The 22,235-nt window shown below is 39.9% G+C and overlaps 2 long non-coding RNA genes across 2 annotated transcripts; both read left to right on the top strand.

Annotated features, from left to right (window-relative positions):
- The first annotated feature begins 2,626 nt into the window (after nucleotides 1-2,626).
- LOC130522621 (uncharacterized) lies at nucleotides 2,627-3,989 on the top strand. The gene is made up of 3 exons (XR_008949658.1): nucleotides 2,627-2,724; nucleotides 3,164-3,215; nucleotides 3,652-3,989. It is a non-coding gene; the product is annotated as an uncharacterized LOC130522621 (long non-coding RNA).
- Nucleotides 3,990-4,463: 474 nt separating this feature from the next.
- Nucleotides 4,464-6,853, top strand: LOC130522620 (uncharacterized). Its single transcript, XR_008949657.1, has 7 exons — nucleotides 4,464-4,915; nucleotides 5,242-5,306; nucleotides 5,433-5,609; nucleotides 5,686-5,959; nucleotides 6,070-6,131; nucleotides 6,216-6,364; nucleotides 6,441-6,853. It is a non-coding gene; the product is annotated as an uncharacterized LOC130522620 (long non-coding RNA).
- The last annotated feature ends 15,382 nt before the right edge of the window (nucleotides 6,854-22,235 follow it).

Raw genomic sequence — 22,235 nt, 5'->3', positions numbered from 1 at the left:
ACTGACTATTTGAGATCCTGTCCTGTCTAATCTGCAAAGATCAGAATAATAAAATAATGACTCACAATTGTAGTTCTCATGTTTCCACTTGTCATTTTAACAATTGTGGTTTTTTAAATATTGGTTTTGTCTCAATGTGCGTACTTCTCAGTCCTTGAAATCTCCTGCTCTTGTGAAATGGACTTTTGACAGCAAGGTATCCCACAATGCATTTGCCTAGGCCAGCATCAACACCAATGATTACTTCAAAGTATCAATGTCAAGTACGTACTGCAGAAGTTCACAAGACCATGTGAAGCAGCTGCTTCATATCCACCACTGTCACAACCATTGCCTATTGGTTTAAACCAAAGCAACTTTTGACCTTGACTGTGTTTTCAAAAGACATCATCTTATAAAAGCTTATTATTACCTCTGGCATCACCATGACATCTTAGAACTTTAGTTTTTGTCAAAGAGCTAATATACTGGGTATCTGACTTAGCTCTATGATTCTGGGGTCCAGACCCCAAGTGGTACAAAGGTCATTCTTTCCTTCCCCACCTTCCTGTGCTCCTTCCTCTGATATTGTGCTGTGAGCTGGTTGTGAGCAGCTCACCCCTCCACGCAGATTTGTGATCAGAACCCATATTGAAACGCCGATTTTGACTGCTTAACACCCTCCAATTTTATCAAGTCCATGCTCGTTAGAACCGCAAGGCTTTAAATTACATCCATGTGCGTTTCATATTTTTAGCTCATCCCGTGACGGAGAAACGACGAGTTAAACACGAAGCTTTTATCAGTTCTGAGCCGTTTTTCCCTGCTGTTTTGTATTAAGTTAAAAGGAGATTTGAGCAGACCATTCGGCGCATCAGCTCGTTTTACAGGGCGCTGGTTAATTTAACGTTCTCAAAGGGACATTCGTGGGTTAGTCGAGGCTCATAGCTACAAACTTATGTATTTTCTATGCTCGTAGGAGCTTCCGGAACAGAGTTATGGCGATCTGTTAGTGAAATTTTTGATCAGAATTTTTCTGCTGCTCCGCTCTAGGACATGTGGTCTTTCGCTCCAACTTGAGCTGAAAGAGGTCGAATGAGCATTTCCAGGTGCCAAAGAAATGCCCCCTGCGGGCAAGACAATGGTCTTTTTAGGTGAATATATGCCAGAGCTACGGGCCCTCAAACGGGGGTTAAATTCCATGACATTTCCAGGCCTCTCCTATTTGTTAACATGAGTTTACATGAGTTGTTAACAGCTCCCTGTCCAGGTACGGGAGGCTGACTCCATCTCTACTTTAAAAATTAGGCTTAAAACCTACCTCTTTGAAAAAGCTCATGTTACTAACTCTGTAGTTCCAGTTACTATCATAGACATACAAATTATCATACTTAGGGGGTCGTCTAATCATTAGCTTAACATCTTAGTCATGCTGCTATAGGCCAAGGCTGCCGGGGTCAAGAAACATGATCATCTGACAGGCCTCTGTCACCGCACTGGGTCATGGTTTCCTCTCCTCTCCTCTCCTCTCCTCCTCATCAAGTAGACTAGTGATGCTATTTCTTGTGTAGTTTTTCTGCCCCCCCTTCCTTCTATATTCATTTACAGGTATCGCTGCCTTCAGAGCTGCATAATGACCTCCGACCCCGCTGACCCACTCAACCAACAGCTTACTCAATATAATGTATTTTTGTATGTATTTCTATGCTCTATTCCCATCCTCTCCTCTCCTCTCCTACTTATTCTATCCTCTACCTGTCCTCTCCCTTCTCCTCTCTCTCTACCCAGCCGGCCATCAGCAGGACGGTCCCCCGACATGAGCCTGGTCCTGCTCAAAGTTTCTTCCTGTTAAAGGGGAGTTTTTCCTGCCACTGTTGCTTGTCTGGGGTTAGGCCCTGGGATTCTGTAAAGCGCCTTGAAACAATTTTGACTGTAAAAGACGCTATATAAATAAAGATTGATTGATTGACTTTTTCATGCATTGAAAGCAACTATAACCTACTCCAACTCCAACTATAACAAGTTGGAGTTTGAACATGCTGGGGTGATTAGGAAAATTTATGTGTTTGCGAGGCACACTCCAGTACAGCTAGAATAACAAGATTGGTAGGTGAAAAACAATTTTCAAAACATTGACTAGCACAACACCCCCATTCTAATATTGTGACTAACACATATATTATGCTTTTTTTCAAGATTCTGGTTTACAAATTTGACTCAAAAGCAAAGGCTTCGGCTTGATTGCAGCAATGTCAGATTATCTATTTTGAATGTATTTGTTTTATCCATGTAATCCAGTTTAAACCCACAGAGCAACAGCAGACACATTAGTTTGTCTCTGAATTGCTCCTTGGTACCAGTGTATTTATTGTATTGTGTATAGCCTGCTGGAACAACACCCTAAAAAGGTGTGTCTTTGCCTATTGTCCTGTAAATGTCCCCACCAAGTCAACCTGCAGGTTTATTGTTTTTTATTTATAAATGTGGAAGCATGCACTTGTTTCACTTGTTGGACTTCTTCTATACAAATGTATGATGCAAAAAACAACCCACGAAAATATTATGGGAATTTATTGCAATGCGTCAGAACATTTCTAAAACATGGCTCACCTATTTACTGCGTCACTTACTAAAGTACCTTTGAAAAGTCCACCTTATAAATGTGGCCAGTTACACTGAGGGAGCAAGCAGCAGCATCACAGAGGAGGATTCACCTAAAGATACTAGAAAATCTTTGAAGTCAAGGTGGGATTTTAGAGCTTTATTTCTATTTCTCTTATATATACATATACAAATAGGATTGTATCTGTAAATCTTGAAAATATTATTCTAATAATAGGTAATGAGGAAATGTTTTAAATTGTTTTTGATTTTTAATCTTGTGATCTTTAATCTTATGTTTCAATACAGTTAAAAATATTGTTTGTGTAACACAGAGGCAAAAACACATTTTACCATGATAATGAGAAGCTTGTTTGGATTATGGTGTTTTAAAATCATATAGTTTGATCAATTGATTTTAATCTTAAAATTAGCCCATATGAATGTCTCTGTATCATAGAAATTAAGGAATGTACAACAACAAAAATGCATCACCACCATTTCATCTATTGACTTAAAATAATGTCTCACAAGAGAGTTATAATTCTGAAATAAATTTATGTTTGATTTTACACATTAACAGAAAGAAAAGATGAGTGTGAGATGGCATATATCAGCTTTGCTCATTTTATCAGGTAAGCATAATATTAAGTTTAATATTCAGAACAAATACAATGAAAAATGAAAATATCTTAAGTCAGACCCAGGAATACTACATTATGGAACAATTTATCTGAAATAATTTTTCAGCAACTTTGAATTAATACAGATATTTTAAATTACTGAAAAATCAACAGTAGTCAGTGTCATATGGTAAGTAGTTGCAAACATTAAAAATAAATAAATACATAACTATATCTATTTATATATGACTAAATATTTTAAATGAAAATGTGAAGTGCCTTAAATCAATCTGTGTTTACTGCCACCGATAAAAGGACCAACTGCAAAAGTTAAATAACAAATTGAATTACATTACTAAAACAATAATATCAGATAAAACTGAATGACTGCAAAAAAACTCACATAAAATATGAATAAAGATTGAAATATTATATTCTACCTTTTTAGTTGTTCATGCCTTAGTGATGGCAGAAACCAATACCACAACAACAGGCAGTCAAACATCCACATCAGCACCAACAAGTCCATCCACAACTTCTGCAACTACATCGTCACCAACCACTTCAGCAACAACCAGTCAAACATCTAGTTCAACAGCAACAAGTCCATCCACAACTTCTGCAACTACATCGTCACCAACCACATCAGCCACGACCAGTCAAACGCCTAGTTCAACAGCAACAAGTCCATCCACAACTTCAGCAACTACATCGTCACCAACCACATCAGCAACAACCAGTCAAACATCTAGTTCAACCTCAACAAGTCCCTCCACAACTTCTGCAACTACATCGTCACCAACCACATCAGCAACAACCAGTCAAACATCAAGTTCAACAGCAACAAGTCCATCCACAACTTCTGCAACTACATTGTCACCAACCACATCAACAACAACCAGTCAAACATCAAGTTCAAAAGCAACAAGTCCATCCACAACTTCTGAAACTACATCATCACCAACCACATCAGCACAACCAGTCAAACATCAAGTTCAACAGCAACAAGTCCATCCACAACTTCTGCAACTACATCGTCACCAACCACATCAGCAACAACCAGTCAAACATCAAGTTCTACAACAAGTCCATCCACAACTTCTGCAACTACTCATCAACCAACAACCAGTCAAACATCTAGTTCAACAACAACAAGTTCATCCACAAGTTCTACAACTACATCGTCACCAACAACATCATCAACAACCAGTCAAACATCTAGTTCAACAACAACAAGTCCATCCACAAGTTCTACAACTACATCGTCACCAACATCATCAACAACCAGTCAAACATCTAGTTCAACATCCACAAGTCCATCCACAACTTCTGCAACTACATCATCACCAACAACCAGTCAAACATCTAGTTCAACAACAACAAGTCCATCCACAAGTTCTACAACTACATCGTCACCAACAACATCATCAACAACCAGTCAAACATCTAGTTCAACAACAAGTCCATCCACAACTTCTGCAACTACATCGTCACCAACCACATCAGTAACAACCAGTCAAACATCTAGTTCAACATCCACAAGTCCATCCACAACTTCTGCAACTACATCGTCACCAACCACATCAGCAAGTTCAGGTGTTGAGCCAATCTATATTGTTTCAGCAACTTTACCTCAAGAGACTTTTCGAGAAGAACTGACTAACCCAAACAGCACAACATACAAAGAACTTGAAAGTCGAGTAATAGACACGGTATGTTGACCTTTGTATACAATCCTTTCCATTATTGACTTTTAGAATTTCAATTAAAGAAATGTCAAAGTATTCACAATTAAGTCCATTCAAGTCAGTTGTTAAATTTAATAATATTAATTAGTTGGTTGTTGAATTTAATCAATTTGGATCCAAATTGAATCCAAGTCAGTCGAAGTCCAAGTTGTAATTCAGTCATACACCAGTGCAAACCTTGGAAGTATAAGAAAATGTCATGTTTCAATTAATTTTTGATGGTTCAAAAACATACATGTTATAGTGTTATACATTTTTAATAATTCATTTCCATTATTCACTTTTTACAGTGTACACGTATCTACACAAGTAAATATGGAACGAGATTTGTCCGCTGCTTTGTGAAACAATTCCGGTAAGTATTTTTCAGTCAATAACTGAATACAGGTCATCATGTATTTTTTGTGTTTCCTGTGTTAATTTGAACATTAGAAATCTACAGATCTCTCTCAATACCTCTGATTTCTGTCTTTTAATGTAGCCGTGCTGTGCGTCTACAAGAAGATGCAACTGCAGCTGATCGGGGTTGTGCTCCGCAACAATATCCCCATTTCTGACCTCCCAAATAATGACGAAGTTGCTGAAACTTTAGCAATTGCAGCAAGTAGCAATGAGACCTTAAGTGTGGCTCTGTCTGCATCCTCAATCCAAACTATATGTAAGTAAACGCAAAGAAATCAAAGAAAGACAAAGTTTTTGGTTTCAGTCAATAATCTATTAAAATATTTTTACAGCTGGTCCAGTTCCTTCAACTACTGAGCCTGCAACTGCAAAACCACAGTTGCAGCAACTACAACAACCACAGTTGCAGCAACTACAACAACCACAGTTGCAGCAACTACAACAACCACAGTTGCAGCAACTACAACTCCTGCCATGACAACAACCACATCTGCAGCTGTTACAATAAGTGTGTCATTTAGATCACGTCTCAGCACATTTTCAAGTGACCTGCAGGATACATCTTCTGAAGCTTTTAAAAGTCGAGCTTCAATGATAAAATCACAGGTATGCTGTCAAAAGTTTGGGTTTTGAAGCTGCTCATCACTGCTCCACACCTATTGCAAATCAAAGAAGAAGGATTTGTTTAATTTGTGGTTTATTTTCTTTTTCTGCAGCTTCAACCATTGTTCCAGGCACAATTTTCTTCCTTTAGGTTCATGGAAGTGGTATCATTTAGGTAATTTGTTTGTCGATTTCCCAAATTAACCATCGTGTCATAATTCTGACAAGTCACTATGAAGTTCCCTCTCTGTTTCTGCAGAAATGGCTCAGTCATCAATGACATGACACTCGGCTTTGACAGTACGGCTGTCCCTCATCACACCGTGATTGCCAGTGTTTTGATTAACGCATCCTCGATTGTCACTGGTTTTGACATTGAAGGCAGCTCCATCTCTGTAGATGGCATAGGTATGAAAATGTACCAGGCACTTTTTTTACCCCATTGTTGACTTTCTCCTCAACCGAAAATTTCTTCTATTTTCAGCTTCAAGCGGAGTTAGGCAGAACATCAGTCTCATCACTGCATTCTCTCTGATACTGTTGTCATGGTTACTGTCAAATTACCAATAGAGTTTGATATTAGTTGCCTACAGAAACACTGTAACAGCAGTAAGCAAAAATTGATGTTTTTCTATATTACACAAAAGATCTTCCTCTTGATTATTAACATTTTATTATAATTCACATTCTTTTACCTCATATTCTATTACAATGTAGCATACATCACAATCACTAAGACAAGATGACTAATGATGACAACTGTCAAATATTTCAGAAAATGTGTATACCTCTCATGTATTTAATATGTTAATTATTTATTCTTTGAAATTACTATTTATTTGAGATTCTGTCCTGTCTAATCTGCAAAGATCAGAATAATAAAATAATGACTCACAATTGTAGTTGTTCTCATGTTTCCTCTTGTCATTGTAACAGTTGTGGTTTTTTAAAAATTGGTTTTGTCTCAATTTGCGTACTTCTTAGTCCTTGAAATCTCCTGCTCTTGTGAAATGGACTTGGGACAGAAAGGTATTCCACAATGAATTTGCCTCGGCCAGCATCAGCAGCAATGATTACTTCAAAGTATCGATGTCAAGTATGTACTGCAGAAGTTCACAAGACCATGCAAAGCAGCTGCTTCTATAGCCGCCACTGTAACAACTATTGCCATTGCCAATTGGTCTGAACCAAAGCAACTTTTGACCTTGATTGCATATTCAAAAGACATCATCTTATAAAAGCTTATTATTACCTCTGGCATCACCATGACATCTTATAACTAGTTCTTGTCAAAGAGTTAATATACTGGGTATCTGACTTAGCTCTATGATTCTGGGGTCCAGACCCCAAGTGGCACAAAGGTCATTCTTTCCTTCCCCACCTTCCTGTGCTCCTTCCTCTGATATTGTGCTGTGAGCTGGTTGTGAGCAGCTCACCCCTCCACGCAGATTTGTGATCAGAACCCATATTGAAACGCCGATTTTGACTGCTTAACACCCTCCAATTTTATCAAGTCCATGCTCGTTAGAACCGCAAGGCTTTAAATTACATCCATGTGCGTTTCATATTTTTAGCTCATCCCGTGACGGAGAAACGACGAGTTAAACACGAAGCTTTGATCAGTTCTGAGCCGTTTTTCCCTGCTCTGTTTTGTATTAAGTTAAAAGGAGATTTGAGCGGACCATTCGGCGCATCAGCTCGTTTTACAAGGCGCTGGTTAATTTAACGTTCTCAAAGTGACATTCTTGGGTTAGTCGAGGCTCATAGCTACAAAATTATGTATTTTCTATGCTCGTAGGAGCTTCCGGAACAGAGTTATGGCGATCTGTTAGCGAAATTTTTGATCAGAATTTTTCTCCTGCTCTGCTCTAGGACATGTGGTCTTTCGCTCCAACTTGAGCTGAAAGAGGTCGAATGGGCATTTCCAGGTGCCAAAGAAATGCCCCCTGCGGGCAAGACAATGGTCTTTTTAGGTGAATATATGCCAGAGCTACGGGCCCTCAAACCGGGGGTTAAATTCTATGACATTTCCAGGCCTCTCCTATTAACATGAGTTTACATGAGTTGTTAACAGCTCCCTGTCCAGGTACGGGAGGCTGACTCCATCTCTACTTTAAAAATTAGACTTAAAACCTACCTCTTTGAAAAAGCTCATGTTACTAACTCTGTAGTTCCAGTTACTATCATAGACATACAAATTATCATACTTAGGGGGTCGTCTAATCATTAGGTTAACATCTTAGTCATGCTGCTATAGGCCAAGGCTGCCGGGGTCAAGAAACATGATCATCTGACAGGCCTCTGTCACCGCACTGGGTCATGGTTTCCTCTCCTCTCCTCTCCTCCTCATCAAGTAGACTAGTGATGCTATTTCTTGTGTAGTTTTTCTGCCCCCCCCTTCCTTCTATATTCATTTACAGGTATCGCTGCCTTCAGAGCTGCATAATGACCTCCGACCCTGCTGACCCACTCAACCAACAGCTTACTCAATATAATGTATTTTTGTATGTATTTCTATGCTCTATGCCCATCCTCTCCTCTCCTCTCCTACTTATTCTATCCTCTACCTGTCCTCTTCCTTCTCTCTCTCTATCCAGCCGGCCATCAGCAGGACGGTCCCCCGACATGAGCCTGGTCCTGCTCAAGGTTCTTCCTGTTAAAGGGGAGTTTTTCCTGCCACTGTTGCTTGTCTGGGGTTAGGCCCTGGGATTCTGTAAAGCGCCTTGAAACAATTTTGATTGTAAAAGACGCTATATAAATAAAGATTGATTGATTGAGTTTTTCATGTCTTGAAAGCAATTATAACCTACTCCAAACTCCAACTATAACAAGTTGGAGTTTGAACATGCTGGGGTGATTAGGAAAATTTATGTATTTGCGAGGCACACTCCAGTACAGCTAGAATAACAAGATTGGTAGGTGAAAAACAATTTTCAAAACATTGACTAGCACAACACCCCCATTCTAATATTGTGACTAACACATATATTATGCTTTTTTTTCAAGATTCCGGTTTACAAATTTGACTCAAAAGCAAAGGCTTCGGCTTGATTGCAGCAATATGTCGGAATATCTATTTTGAATGTATTCGTTTTATCCATGTAATCCAGTTTAAACCCACAGAGCAACAGCAGACACATTAGTTTGTCTCTGAATTGCTCCTTGGTACCAGTGTATTTATTGTATTGTGTATAGCCTGCTGGAACAACAACCTAAAAAGGTGTGTCTTTGCCTATTGTCCTGTGAATGTCCCCACCCAGTCAACCTGCAGGTTTATTGTTTTTTATTTATAAATGTGAAAACATGCACTTGTTTCACTTGTTGGACTTCTTCCTATACAAATGTATGATGCAAATAATAACCCACGACAATATCCTGGGAATTTATTGCAATGCGTCAGAACATTTCTAAAACATGGATCACATATTTACTGCGTCACTTACTAAAGTACCTTTGAAAAGTCCACCTTATAAATGTGGCCAGTTACACTGAGGGAGCAAGCAGCAGCATCACAGAGGAGGATTCACCTAAAGATACTAGAAAATCTTTGAAGTCAAGGTGGGATTTTAGAGCTTTATTTCTATTTCTCTTATATATATATATATATACATACATACAAACAGGATTATATCTGTAAATCTTGCAAATATTATTCTCATAATAGGTAATGAGGAAATGTTTGAAATTGTTTTTGATTTTTAATCTTGTGATCTTTAATCTTATGTTTCAATACAGTTAAAAATATTGTTTGTCTAACACGGAGAGGCAAAAACACATTTTACCATGATAATGAGAAGCTTGTTTAGATTATGGTGTTTTAAAATGTAATATAGTTTGATGATAAAGTGATTTTAATCTTAAAATTAGCCCATATGAATGTCTCTGTATCATAGAAATTAAGGAATGTAAAACAACAAAAATGCATCACCAGCATTTCATAAATTGACTTAAAATAATGTCTCACAAGAGTTATAATTCTGAAATAAATGTATGTTTGATTTTACACATTAACAGAAAGAAAAGATGAGTGTGAGATGGCATATATCAGCTTTGCTCATTTTATCAGGTAAGCATAATATTAAGTTTAATATTCAGAACAAATACAATGAAAAATGAAAATATCTTAAATCAGACCCAGGAATACTACATCATGGAACAATTTATGTGAAATAATTTTTCAGCAACTTTGAATTAATACAGATATTTTAAATTACTGAAAAATCAACAGTAGTCAGTGTCATATGGTAAGTAGTTGCAAACATTAAAAATAAATAAATACATGACTATATCTATTTATATATGACTAAATATTTTAAATGAAAATGTGAAGTTCCTTAAATCAATCTGTGTTTACTGCCACCAATAAAAGGACCAACTGCAAAACTTAAATAACAAATTGAATTAGATTTCGAAAACAATAATATCAGATAAAACTGAATGACTGCAAAAAAACTCACATAAAATATGAATAAAGATGAAATATTATATTCTACCTTTTTAGTTGTTCATGCCTTGGTAATGGCAAAAACCAATACCACAACAACAGGCAGTCAAACATCCACATCAGCACCAACAAGTCCATCCACAACTTCTGCAACTACATCATCACCAACCACATCAGCAACAACCAGTCAAACATCTAGTTCAACATCCACAAGTCCATCCACAACTTCTGCAACTACATCGTCACCAACCACATCAGCAACATCCAGTCAAACATCAAGTTCAACCTCAACAAGTCCCTCCACAACTTCTGCAACTACATCGTCACCAACCACATCAGCAACAACCAGTCAAACATCAAGTTCAACAACAACACGTCCAACCACAACTTCTGCAACTACATCGTCACCAACCACATCAGCAACAACCAGTCAAACATCAAGTTCTACAACAACAAGTCCATCCACAACTTCTGCAACTACATCGTCACCAACGACATCAGCAACAACCAGTCAAACATCAAGTTCAACAGCAACAAGTCCATCCACAAGTTCTGCAACTACATCGTCACCAACCACATCAGCCACAACCATTCAAACATCAAGTTCAACCTCAACAAGTCCCTCCACAACTTCTGCAACTACATCGTCACCAACCACATCAGCAACAACCAGTCAAACATCAAGTTCAACCTCAACAAGTCCCTCCACAACTTCTGCAACTACATCGTCACCAACCACATCAGCAACATCCAGTCAAACATCAAGTTCAACCTCAACAAGTCCCTCCACAACTTCTGCAAGTACATCGTCACCAACCACATCAGCAACAACCAGTCAAACATCAAGTTCAACAGCAACAAGTCCATCCACAACTTCTGCAACTACATCGTCACCAACCACATCAGCAACAACCAGTCAAACATCAAGTTCTACAACAACAAGTCCATCCACAACTTCTGCAACTACATCGTCACCAACCACATCAGCCACAACCAGTCAAACGCCTAGTTCAACAACAGCAACAAGTCCATCCACAACTTCAGCAACTACATCGTCACCAACCACATCAGCAACAACCAGTCAAACATCTAGTTCAACAGCAACAAATCCATCCACAACTTCTGCTACTACATCGTCACCAACCACATCAGCCACAACCAGTCAAACGTCTAGTTCAACAGCAACAAGTCCATCGAAAACTTCTGCAACTACATCGTCACCAACCACATCAGGAACAACCAGTCAAACATCAAGTTCAACACAACAAGTCCATCCACAACTTCTGCAACTACATCGTCACCAACCACATAGCAACAACCAGTCAAACAACTAGTTCTACAGCAACAAGTCCATCCAGAACTTCTGCAACTACAACGTCACCAACCACATCAGCAACAACCAGTCAAACAACTAGTTCAACAGCAACAAGTCCATCCAGAACTTCTACAACTACATCGTCACCAACCACATCAGCAACAACCAGTCAAACATCAAGTTCTACAACAAGTCCATCCACAACTTCTGCAACTACATCGTCACCAACCACATCAGCAACAACCAGTCAAACATCTAGTTCAACAGCAACAAATCCATCCACAACTTCAGCAACTACATCGTCACCAACCACATCAACAACATCCAGTCAAACATCAAGTTCAACCTCAACAAGTCCCTCCACAACTTCTGCAGCTACATCGTCACTAACCACATCAGCAACAACCACTCAAACATCAAGTTCAACCTCAACAAGTCCATCCACAACTTCTGCAACTACATCGTCACTAACCACATCAGCAACAACCAGTCAAACATCTAGTTCAACAGCAACAAGTCCATCTACAACTTCTGCTACTTCATCGTCAACCACATCAACAACAACCAGTCAAACATCTAGTTCAACAGCAACAAGTCCATCCACAACTTCTGCAACTACATCGTCACCAACCACATCAGCAACAACCAGTCAAACAACTAGTTCAACAGCAACAAGTCCATCCACAATTTCTGCAACGACATCGTCACCAACCACATCAGCAACAACCAGTCAAACATCAAGTTAACAAAACAAGTCCATCCACAACTTCTGCAACTACATCGTCACCAACCACCTCTGCAACAACCAGTCAAACATCAAGTTCAACAACAAAAAGTCCATCCACAACTTCTGCAACAACATCGTCACCAACCACATCAGCCACAACCATTCAAACATCAAGTTCAACCTCAACAAGTCCCTCCACAACTTCTGCAAGTACATCGTCACCAACCACATCAGCAACAACCAGTCAAACATCAAGTTCAACAGCAACAAGTCCATCCACAACTTCTGCAACTACATCGTCACCAACCACATCAGCAACAACCAGTCAAACATCAAGTTACAACACAACAAGTCCATCCACAACTTCTGCAACTACATCGTCACCAACCACATCAGCCAAACAGTCAAACATCTAGTTCAACAGCAACAAGTCCATCCACAACTTCAGCAACTACATCGTCACCAACCACATCAGCAACAACCAGTCAAACATCTAGTTCAACAGCAACAAGTCCATCCACAACTTCTGCTACTACATCGTCACCAACCACATCAGCCACAACCAGTCAAACGTCTAGTTCAACAGCAACAAGTCCATCCAAAACTTCTGCAACTACATCGTCACCAACCACATCAGGAACAACCAGTCAAACATCAAGTTCTACAACAACAAGTCCATCCACAACTTCTGCAACTACATCGTCACCAACCACATCAGCAACAACCAGTCAAACAACTAGTTCAACACAACAAGTCCATCCACAACTTCTGCACTACATCGTCACCAACCACATCAGCAACAACCAGTCAAACATCTAGTTCAACAGCAACAAGTCCATCCACAACTTCAGCAACTACATCATCACCAACCACATCAGCCACAACCATTCAAACATCAAGTTCAACAGTAACAAGTCCATCCACAACTTCTGCAACTACATCGTCAACAACCACCTCTGCAACAACCAGTCAAACATCAAGTTCAACAGCAACACGTCCATCCACAACTTCTGCAACTACATCGTCACCAACCACATCAGCCACAACCATTCAAACATCAAGTTCAACCTCAACAAGTCCCTCCACAACTTCAGCAACTACATCGTCACCAACCACATCAGCAACATCCAGTCAAACATCAAGTTCAAGCTCAACAAGTCCTCCACAACTTCATCAACTACATCGTCACCAACCACATCAGCAACAACCAGTCAAACAACTAGTTCAACAGCAACAAGTCCATCCACAAGTTCTGCAACTACATCGTCACCAACCACATCAGCAACAACCAGTCAAACATCAAGTTCAACCTCAACAAGTCCCTCCACAACTTCAGCAACTACATCGTCACCAACCACATCAGCAACATCCAGTCAAACATCAAGTTCAACCTCAACAAGTCCCTCCACAACTTCATTAACTACATCGTCACCAACCACATCAGCAACAACCAGTCAAACAACTAGTTCAACAGCAACAAGTCCATCCACAACTTCTGCAACTACATCGTCAACAACCACATCTGCAACAACCAGTCAAACATCAAGTTCAACCTCAACAAGTCCATCACAACTTCAGCAACTACATCGTCACCAACCACATCAGCAACAACCAGTCAAACATCTAGTTCAACAGCAACAAGTCCATCCACAACTTCAGCAACTACATCGTCACCAACCACATCAGCAACAACCAGTCAAACATCTAGTTCAACAGCAACAAGTCCATCCACAACTTCAGCAACTACATCGTCACCAACCACATCAGCAACAACCAGTCAAACATCTAGTTCAACAGCAACAAGTCCATCCACAACTTCAGCAACTACATCATCACCAACCACATCAGCCACAACCATTCAAACATCAAGTTCAACAGTAACAAGTCCATCCACAACTTCTACAAGTACATCGTCACCAACCACATCAGCAACAACCAGTCAAACATCAAGTTCCACAGCAACAAGTCCATCCACAACTTCAGCAACTACATCATCACCAACCACATCAGCAACAACCAGTCAAACAACTAGTTCAACAGCAACAAGTCCATCCACAAGTTCTGCAACTACATCGTCACCAACCACATCAGCAACAACCAGTCAAACATCAAGTTCAACCTCAACAAGTCCTCCACAACTTCAGCAACTACATCGTCACCAACCACATCAGCAACATCCAGTCAAACATCAAGTTCAACCTCAACAAGTCCCTCCACAACTTCATTAACTACATTGTCACCAACCACATCAGCAACAACCAGTCAAACAACTAGTTCAACAGCAACAAGTCCATCCACAACTTCTGCAACTACATCGTCAACAACCACCTCTGCAACAACCAGTCAAACATCAAGTTCAACCTCAACAAGTCCATCAACAACTTCAGCAACTACATCGTCACCAACCACATCAGCAACAACCAGTCAAACATCTAGTTCAACAGCAACAAGTCCATCCACAACTTCAGCAACTACATCGTCACCAACCACATCAGCAACAACCAGTCAAACATCTAGTTCAACAGCAACAAGTCCATCCACAACTTCAGCAACTACATCATCACCAACCACATCAGCCACAACCATTCAAACATCAAGTTCAACAGTAACAAGTCCATCCACAACTTCTACAAGTACATCGTCACCAACCACATCAGCAACAACCAGTCAAACATCAAGTTCCACAGCAACAAGTCCATCCACAACTTCAGCAACTACATCATCACCAACCACATCAGCAACAACCAGTCAAACATCAAGTTCAACAGCAACAAGTCCATCCACAACTTCTGCAACTACATCGTCACCAACCACATCAGGAACAACCAGTCAAACATCAAGTTCTACAACAACAAGTCCATCCACAACTTCTGCAACTACATCGTCACCAACCACATTAGCAACAACCAGTCAAACAACTAGTTCAACAGCAACAAGTCCATCCACAACTTCTGCAACTACGTCACCAACCACATCAGCAACAACCAGTCAAACATCAAGTTCAACAGCAACAAGTCCATCCACAACTTCTGCAACTACATCGTCACCAACCACATCAGCCACAACCATTCAAACATCAAGTTCAACCTCAACAAGTCCCTCCACAACTTCAGCAACTACATCGTCACCAACCACATCAGCAACATCCAGTCAAACATCAAGTTCAAGCTCAACAAGTCCCTCCACAACTTCATCAACTACATCGTCACCAACCACATCAGCAACAACCAGTCAAACAACTAGTTCAACAGCAACAAGTCCATCCACATCTTCTGCAACTACATCATCACCAACCACATCAGCCGCAACCATTCAAACATCAAGTTCAACAGTAACAAGTCCATCCACAACTTCACCATCTACATCGTCACCAACCACATCAGCAACAACCAGTCAAATATCAAGTTCAACAGCAACAAGTCCATCCACAACTTCAGCAACTACATCATCACCAACCACATCAGCAACAACCAGTCAAACATCTAGTTCAACAGCAACAAGTCCATCCACAACTTCGGCAACTACATCATCACCAACCACATCAGCAACATCCAGTCAAACATCAAGTTCAACAGCAACAAGTCCATCCGCAACTTCTGCAACTACATCGTCACCAACCACATCAGCAACAACCAGTCAAACATCAAGTTCTACAGAAACAAGTCCATCCACAACTTCTACAACTACATCGTCACCAACCACATCAGCAACATCCAGTCAAACATCAAGTTCAACAGCAACAACCCATCCACAACTTCAGCAACTACATCGTCACCAACCACATCAGCAACATCCAGTCAAACATCAAGTTCAAGCTCAACAAGTCCCTCCACAACTTCATCAACTACATCGTCACCAACCACATCAGCAACAACCAGTCAAACAACTAGTTCAACAGCAACAAGTCCATCCACATCTTCTGCAACTACATCATCACCAACCACATCAGCCGCAACCATTCAAACATCAAGTTCAACAGTAACAAGTCCATCCACAACTTCACCATCTACATCGTCACCAACCACATCAGCAACAACCAGTCAAATATCAAGTTCAACAGCAACAAGTCCATCCACAACTTCAGCAACTACATCATCACCAACCACATCAGCAACAACCAGTCAAACATCTAGTTCAACAGCAACAAGTCCATCCACAACTTCGGCAACTACATCATCACCAACCACATCAGCAACATCCAGTCAAACATCAAGTTCAACAGCAACAACTCCATCCACAACTTCAGCAACTACATCGTCACCAACCACATCAGCAACATCCAGTCAAACATCAAGTTCAAGCTCAACAAGTCCCTCCACAACTTCATCAACTACATCGTCACCAACCACATCAGCAACAACCAGTCAAACAACTAGTTCAACAGCAACAAGTCCATCCACATCTTCTGCAACTACATCATCACCAACCACATCAGCCGCAACCATTCAAACATCAAGTTCAACAGTAACAAGTCCATCCACAACTTCACATCTACATCGTCACCAACCACATCAGCAACAACCAGTCAAATATCAAGTTCAACAGCAACAAGTCCATCCACAACTTCAGCAACTACATCATCACCAACCACATCAGCAACAACCAGTCAAACATCTAGTTCAACAGCAACAAGTCCATCCACAACTTCGGCAACTACATCATCACCAACCACATCAGCAACATCCAGTCAAACATCAAGTTCAACAGCAACAAGTCCATCCGCAACTTCTGCAACTACATCGTCACCAACCACATCAGCAACAACCAGTCAAACATCAAGTTCTACAGCAACAAGTCCATCCACAACTTCTACAACTACATCGTCACCAACCACATCAGCAACAACCAGTCAAACATCAAGATCTACAACAACAAGCACATCCACAACTTCTACAACTACATCGTCACCAACCACATCAGCAACAACCAGTCAAACATCAAGTTCAACAGCAACAAATCCATCCACAACGTCTGCAACTACATCGTCACCAACCACATCAGCCACAACCATTCAAACATCAAGTTCAACAGTAACAAGTCCATCCACACAACTTCAGCAACTACATCGTCACAAACCACATCAGCAACAACCAGTCAAACATCTAGTTCAACAGCAACAAGTGCATCCACAACTTCTGCAACTACATCATCACCAACCACATCAGCAACATCCAGTCAAACATCAAGTTCAACAGCAACAACTCCATCCACAACTTCTGCAACTACAACGTCACCAACCACATCAGCAACAACCAGTCAAACATCAAGTTCAACAGTAACAAGTCCATCCACAACTTCAGCAACTACATCGTCACCAACCACATCAGCAACATCTAGTCAAACATCAAGTTCAACCTCAACAACTCCCTCCACAACTTCTGCAACTACATCGTCACCAACCACATCAGCAACTACCAGTCAAACATCAAGTTCAACAGCAACAAGTCCATCCACAACTTCAGCAACTACATCGTCACCAACCACATCAGCAACAACCAGTCAAACGTCTAGTTCAACAGCAACAAGTCCATCCACAACTTCTACAAGTACATCGTCACCAACCATATCAACAACAACCAGTCAAACATCTCGTTCAACAGCAACAAGTCCATCCACAACTTCAGCAACTACATCGTCACCAACCAAATCAGCAACAACCAGTCAAACATCAAGTTCAACAGCAACAAGTCCATCCACAACTTCTGCAACTTCATCATCACCAACCACATCAGCCACAACCAGTCAAACATCAGGTTCAACAGTAACAACTCCATCCATAATTTCTGCAACAACATCGGCAGTGACAACAACACCAACAACAACCAGTCAAACCTCCATTTCAGCAGCAACAGCAAGCGCAGTGTCTTCAACTACAGAATCTGCAACATCAGCAACTCCAACTGCAACCTCAACATCTTCAGCCTTGGAAACAACTACCAGAGTGTCAGCCATTGCTGGCTCTGAGCCAACGTATTTCGTGTCAGCTGAATTGCCTGAAGAGAGTTATGATGATGACCTGAGCAACCCCAACAGTACACGGTATCGAGAGCTTGAAGATCGTGTCAAAAAGACAGTAAGTTACTCTTCACACATAACTTTGTTGTTACCTTGAAAGTGAGCCATTCAAATTTTACACAATATTTAAACCAGGACAATATTTGGCATGAATGTTTCTGTCCAGTCAGTTATCAGTATATATCTAAATTACACTCAGTTTGTGTTATTTTTTTACCTGTTAATACTTCTACTGATGTATGTGTCATGGTATTTGTAAAAGAGTTTCAAAGAAAGTGGTCAAGTCATAATTTAAAACTATTCTGGTAACATTCAAAAACTGGATCCATTTAGACTCACATATTAATGTTTAATACTTTTTTTCTTTTTTGCAGTGTACTCCTATTTACAACAGGAAATTTGGAGACAGATTTGTTCGCTGCTTTGTGAAAACATTTCGGTACGCATCTTTCAGTCAGTGTCTAAACTCATGTCTACCGTCACAGCTCATTTACAATGTTTCCCGAGTCACATCATACATATAAAAGCCACAGAAGAATCAACGTAGCTTTGATTTCTATCTTTAAATGCAGCCCAGCTGTTGGACAACAAGCACAAGCGGATACAGCTCAAGCAGATATCGGGGTTGTGCTACGTAATGATACTACAACTGCTGATCTCCCAACGAATGAATTTGTGGCTCAAACTTTAGTCGACGCAGCAAATAGCAATGAGACCTTCAGTGTGAGTCTGAGAGCCTCCTCAATCCAAGTGATTTGTAAGTAAAGTCAAAATTGTTTTCAAATAAATAAAAACAATGTTTAGGCTCCAAAACTGATTTCTCCAAAATGTTTGCACAGCTGGTCCAGTTCCTTCAACTACAGAATCTGCAACATCAGCAACTCCAACTGCAACCTCAACATCTTCAGCCTTGGAAACAACTACCAGAGTGTCAGCCATTGCTGGTTCTGAGCCAACGTATTTCGTGTCAGCTGAATTGCCTGAAGAGAGTTATGATGATGACCTGAGCAACCCCAACAGTACACGGTATCGAGAGCTTGAAGATCGTGTCAAAAAGACAGTAAGTTACTCTTCACACATAACTTTGTTGTTACCTTGAAAGTGAGCCATTCAAATTTTACACAATATTTAAACCAGGACAATATTTGGCATGAATGTTTCTGTCCAGTCAGTTATCAGTATATATCTAAATTACACTCAGTTTGTGTTATTTTTTTACCTGTTAATACTTCTATTGATGTATGTGTCATGGTATTTGTAAAAGAGTTTCAAAGAAAGTGGTCAAGTCATAATTTAAAACTATTCTGGTAACATTCAAAAATTGGATCCATTTAGACTCACATATGAATGTTTAATACTTTTTTTCTTTTTTGCAGTGTACTCCTATTTACAACAGGAAATTTGGAGACAGATTTGTTCGCTGCTTTGTGAAAACATTTCGGTACGCATCTTTCAGTCAGTGTCTAAACTCATGTCTACCGTCACAGCTCATTTACAATGTTTCCTGAGTCACATCATACATATAAAAGCCACAGAAGAATCAACGTAGCTTTGATTTCTATCTTTAAATGCAGCCCAGCTGTTGGACAACAAGCACAAGCGGATACAGCTCAAGCAGATATCGGGGTTGTGCTACGTAATGATACTACAACTGCTGATCTCCCAACGAATGAATTTGTGGCTCAAACTTTAGTCGACGCAGCAAATAGCAACGAGACCTTCAGTGTGAGTCTGAGAGCCTCCTCAATCCAAGTGATTTGTAAGTAAAGTCAAAATTGTTTTCAAATAAATAAAAACAATGTTTAGGCTCCAAAACTGATTTCTCCAAAATGTTTGCACAGCTGGTCCAGTTCCTTCAACTACAGAATCTGCAACATCAGCAACTCCAACTGCAACCTCAACATCTTCAGCCTTGGAAACAACTACCAGAGTGTCAGCCATTGCTGGCTCTGAGCCAACGTATTTCGTGTCAGCTGAATTGCCTGAAGAGAGTTATGATGATGACCTGAGCAACCCCAACAGTACACGGTATCGAGAGCTTGAAGATCGTGTCAAAAAGACAGTAAGTTACTCTTCACACATAACTTTGTTGTTACCTTGAAAGTGAGCCATTCAAATTTTACACAATATTTAAACCAGGACAATATTTGGCATGAATGTTTCTGTCCAGTCAGTTATCAGTATATATCTAAATTACACTCAGTTTGTTTATTTTTTTACCTGTTAATACTTCTACTGATGTATGTGTCATGGTATTTGTAAAAGAGTTTCAAAGAAAGTGGTCAAGTCATAATTTAAAACTATTCTGGTAACATTCAAAAACTGATCCATTTAGACTCACATATTAATGTTGAATACTTTTTCTTTTTTGCAGTGTACTCCTATTTACAGCAGGCAATTTGGAGACAGATTTGTTCGCTGCTTTGTGAAAAGATTTCGGTACGCATCTTTCCGTCAGTGTCTGAACTAATGTCTACTGTCACAGCTCATTTACAATGTTTCCTGAGTCACATCATCCATAAAAGAACCACAGAAGAATGAACGTAACTTTGATTTCTATCTTTAAATGCAGCCCAGCTGTTGAACTACAAGCAAGAGATGTTGCAGCTAAAGCAGATATCGGGGTTGTGCTACGTAATGATATTCCAACTGCTGATCTCCCAACCAATGAATTTGTGGCTCAAACTTTAGTCAACGCAGCAAATAGCAATGAGACCTTCAGTGTGAGTCTGGACGCGTCCCTAATCAACGTCATTTGTAAGTAAATTCATTGTGGATCTTTATTTCTTTGAATGAAAGAAATAGATAAAAATCTCTTCGGTTTTTTACTTCCTCCAAATAATTTCACAGCTGGTCCAGTTCCTTCAAGTACTGAGTCTCCCACAAATGTAGCAACCACAGCTGCTGTGCTTACAACAACATCCACAGTTGCAGCCAGTCCAACACCCTCCACAACCACCACATCTGCGGTTGCCACAGTAAACGTCTCTTTTAGATCACGTCTCAGTAAATTTACGAGTGACCTGCAGAATCCATCTTCTGAAGCTTTTAAAAATCGAGTTTCAATGATAACATCACAGGTATGCCTGACCATCAGAATGTTGAATATTACACCTTCTCACTCTGCTCCACATCAACATCTTTTGAAGTTTTTTTTTGCTTCATTTGTAATTTCTTTTGATTTTCTGCAGCTTCAACCATTATTCCAGAAGGAATTCCCTTCATTCATGTTCATGCAAGTGGTGTCATTCAGGTACTCTCTTTGCCTATTTCACAATCTAATGGTTATGTTATAAATATGACACATCATTGTATATTTCCCACAGGAATGGCTCAGTCATCAATGATGTGAGACTCAACTTTGATGGGCCATCTGTCCCGCATCACACCAATATTGCCAGTGTTTTGATTCAGGCATCTTCAACTGTTTCTGGTTTTGACATTGAAGGCAGCTCCATCTCTGTAGAAGGCATAGGTATGAAGATATATTACCCTGGAAGATTATCAACAATTTTTGACTTTCTGATAAACTGATGATTTCTTATTTTCAGCTTCAAGTGGAGTCAGGCAGAACATCAGTCTCATCACTGCATTCTCTCTGATACTGTTGTCATGGTTACTGTCAAATTACCAATAGAGTTTGATATTAGTTGCCTACAGAACACTGTAACAGCAGTAAGCAAAAATTATGTTTTTCTATATTACACAAAAAATCTGACTCTTGATTATTTACATTTTATTATAATTCACATTCTTTTACCTCCTATTCTATTACAAT

The sequence above is a fragment of the Takifugu flavidus genome, chromosome 3, assembly GCF_003711565.1.
Source record: "Takifugu flavidus isolate HTHZ2018 chromosome 3, ASM371156v2, whole genome shotgun sequence".
Taxonomy (NCBI): domain Eukaryota; kingdom Metazoa; phylum Chordata; class Actinopteri; order Tetraodontiformes; family Tetraodontidae; genus Takifugu; species Takifugu flavidus.
The sequence above is the reverse complement of the archived record's forward strand: the minus strand, read 5'-3'. Positions and strand labels throughout refer to the sequence as shown.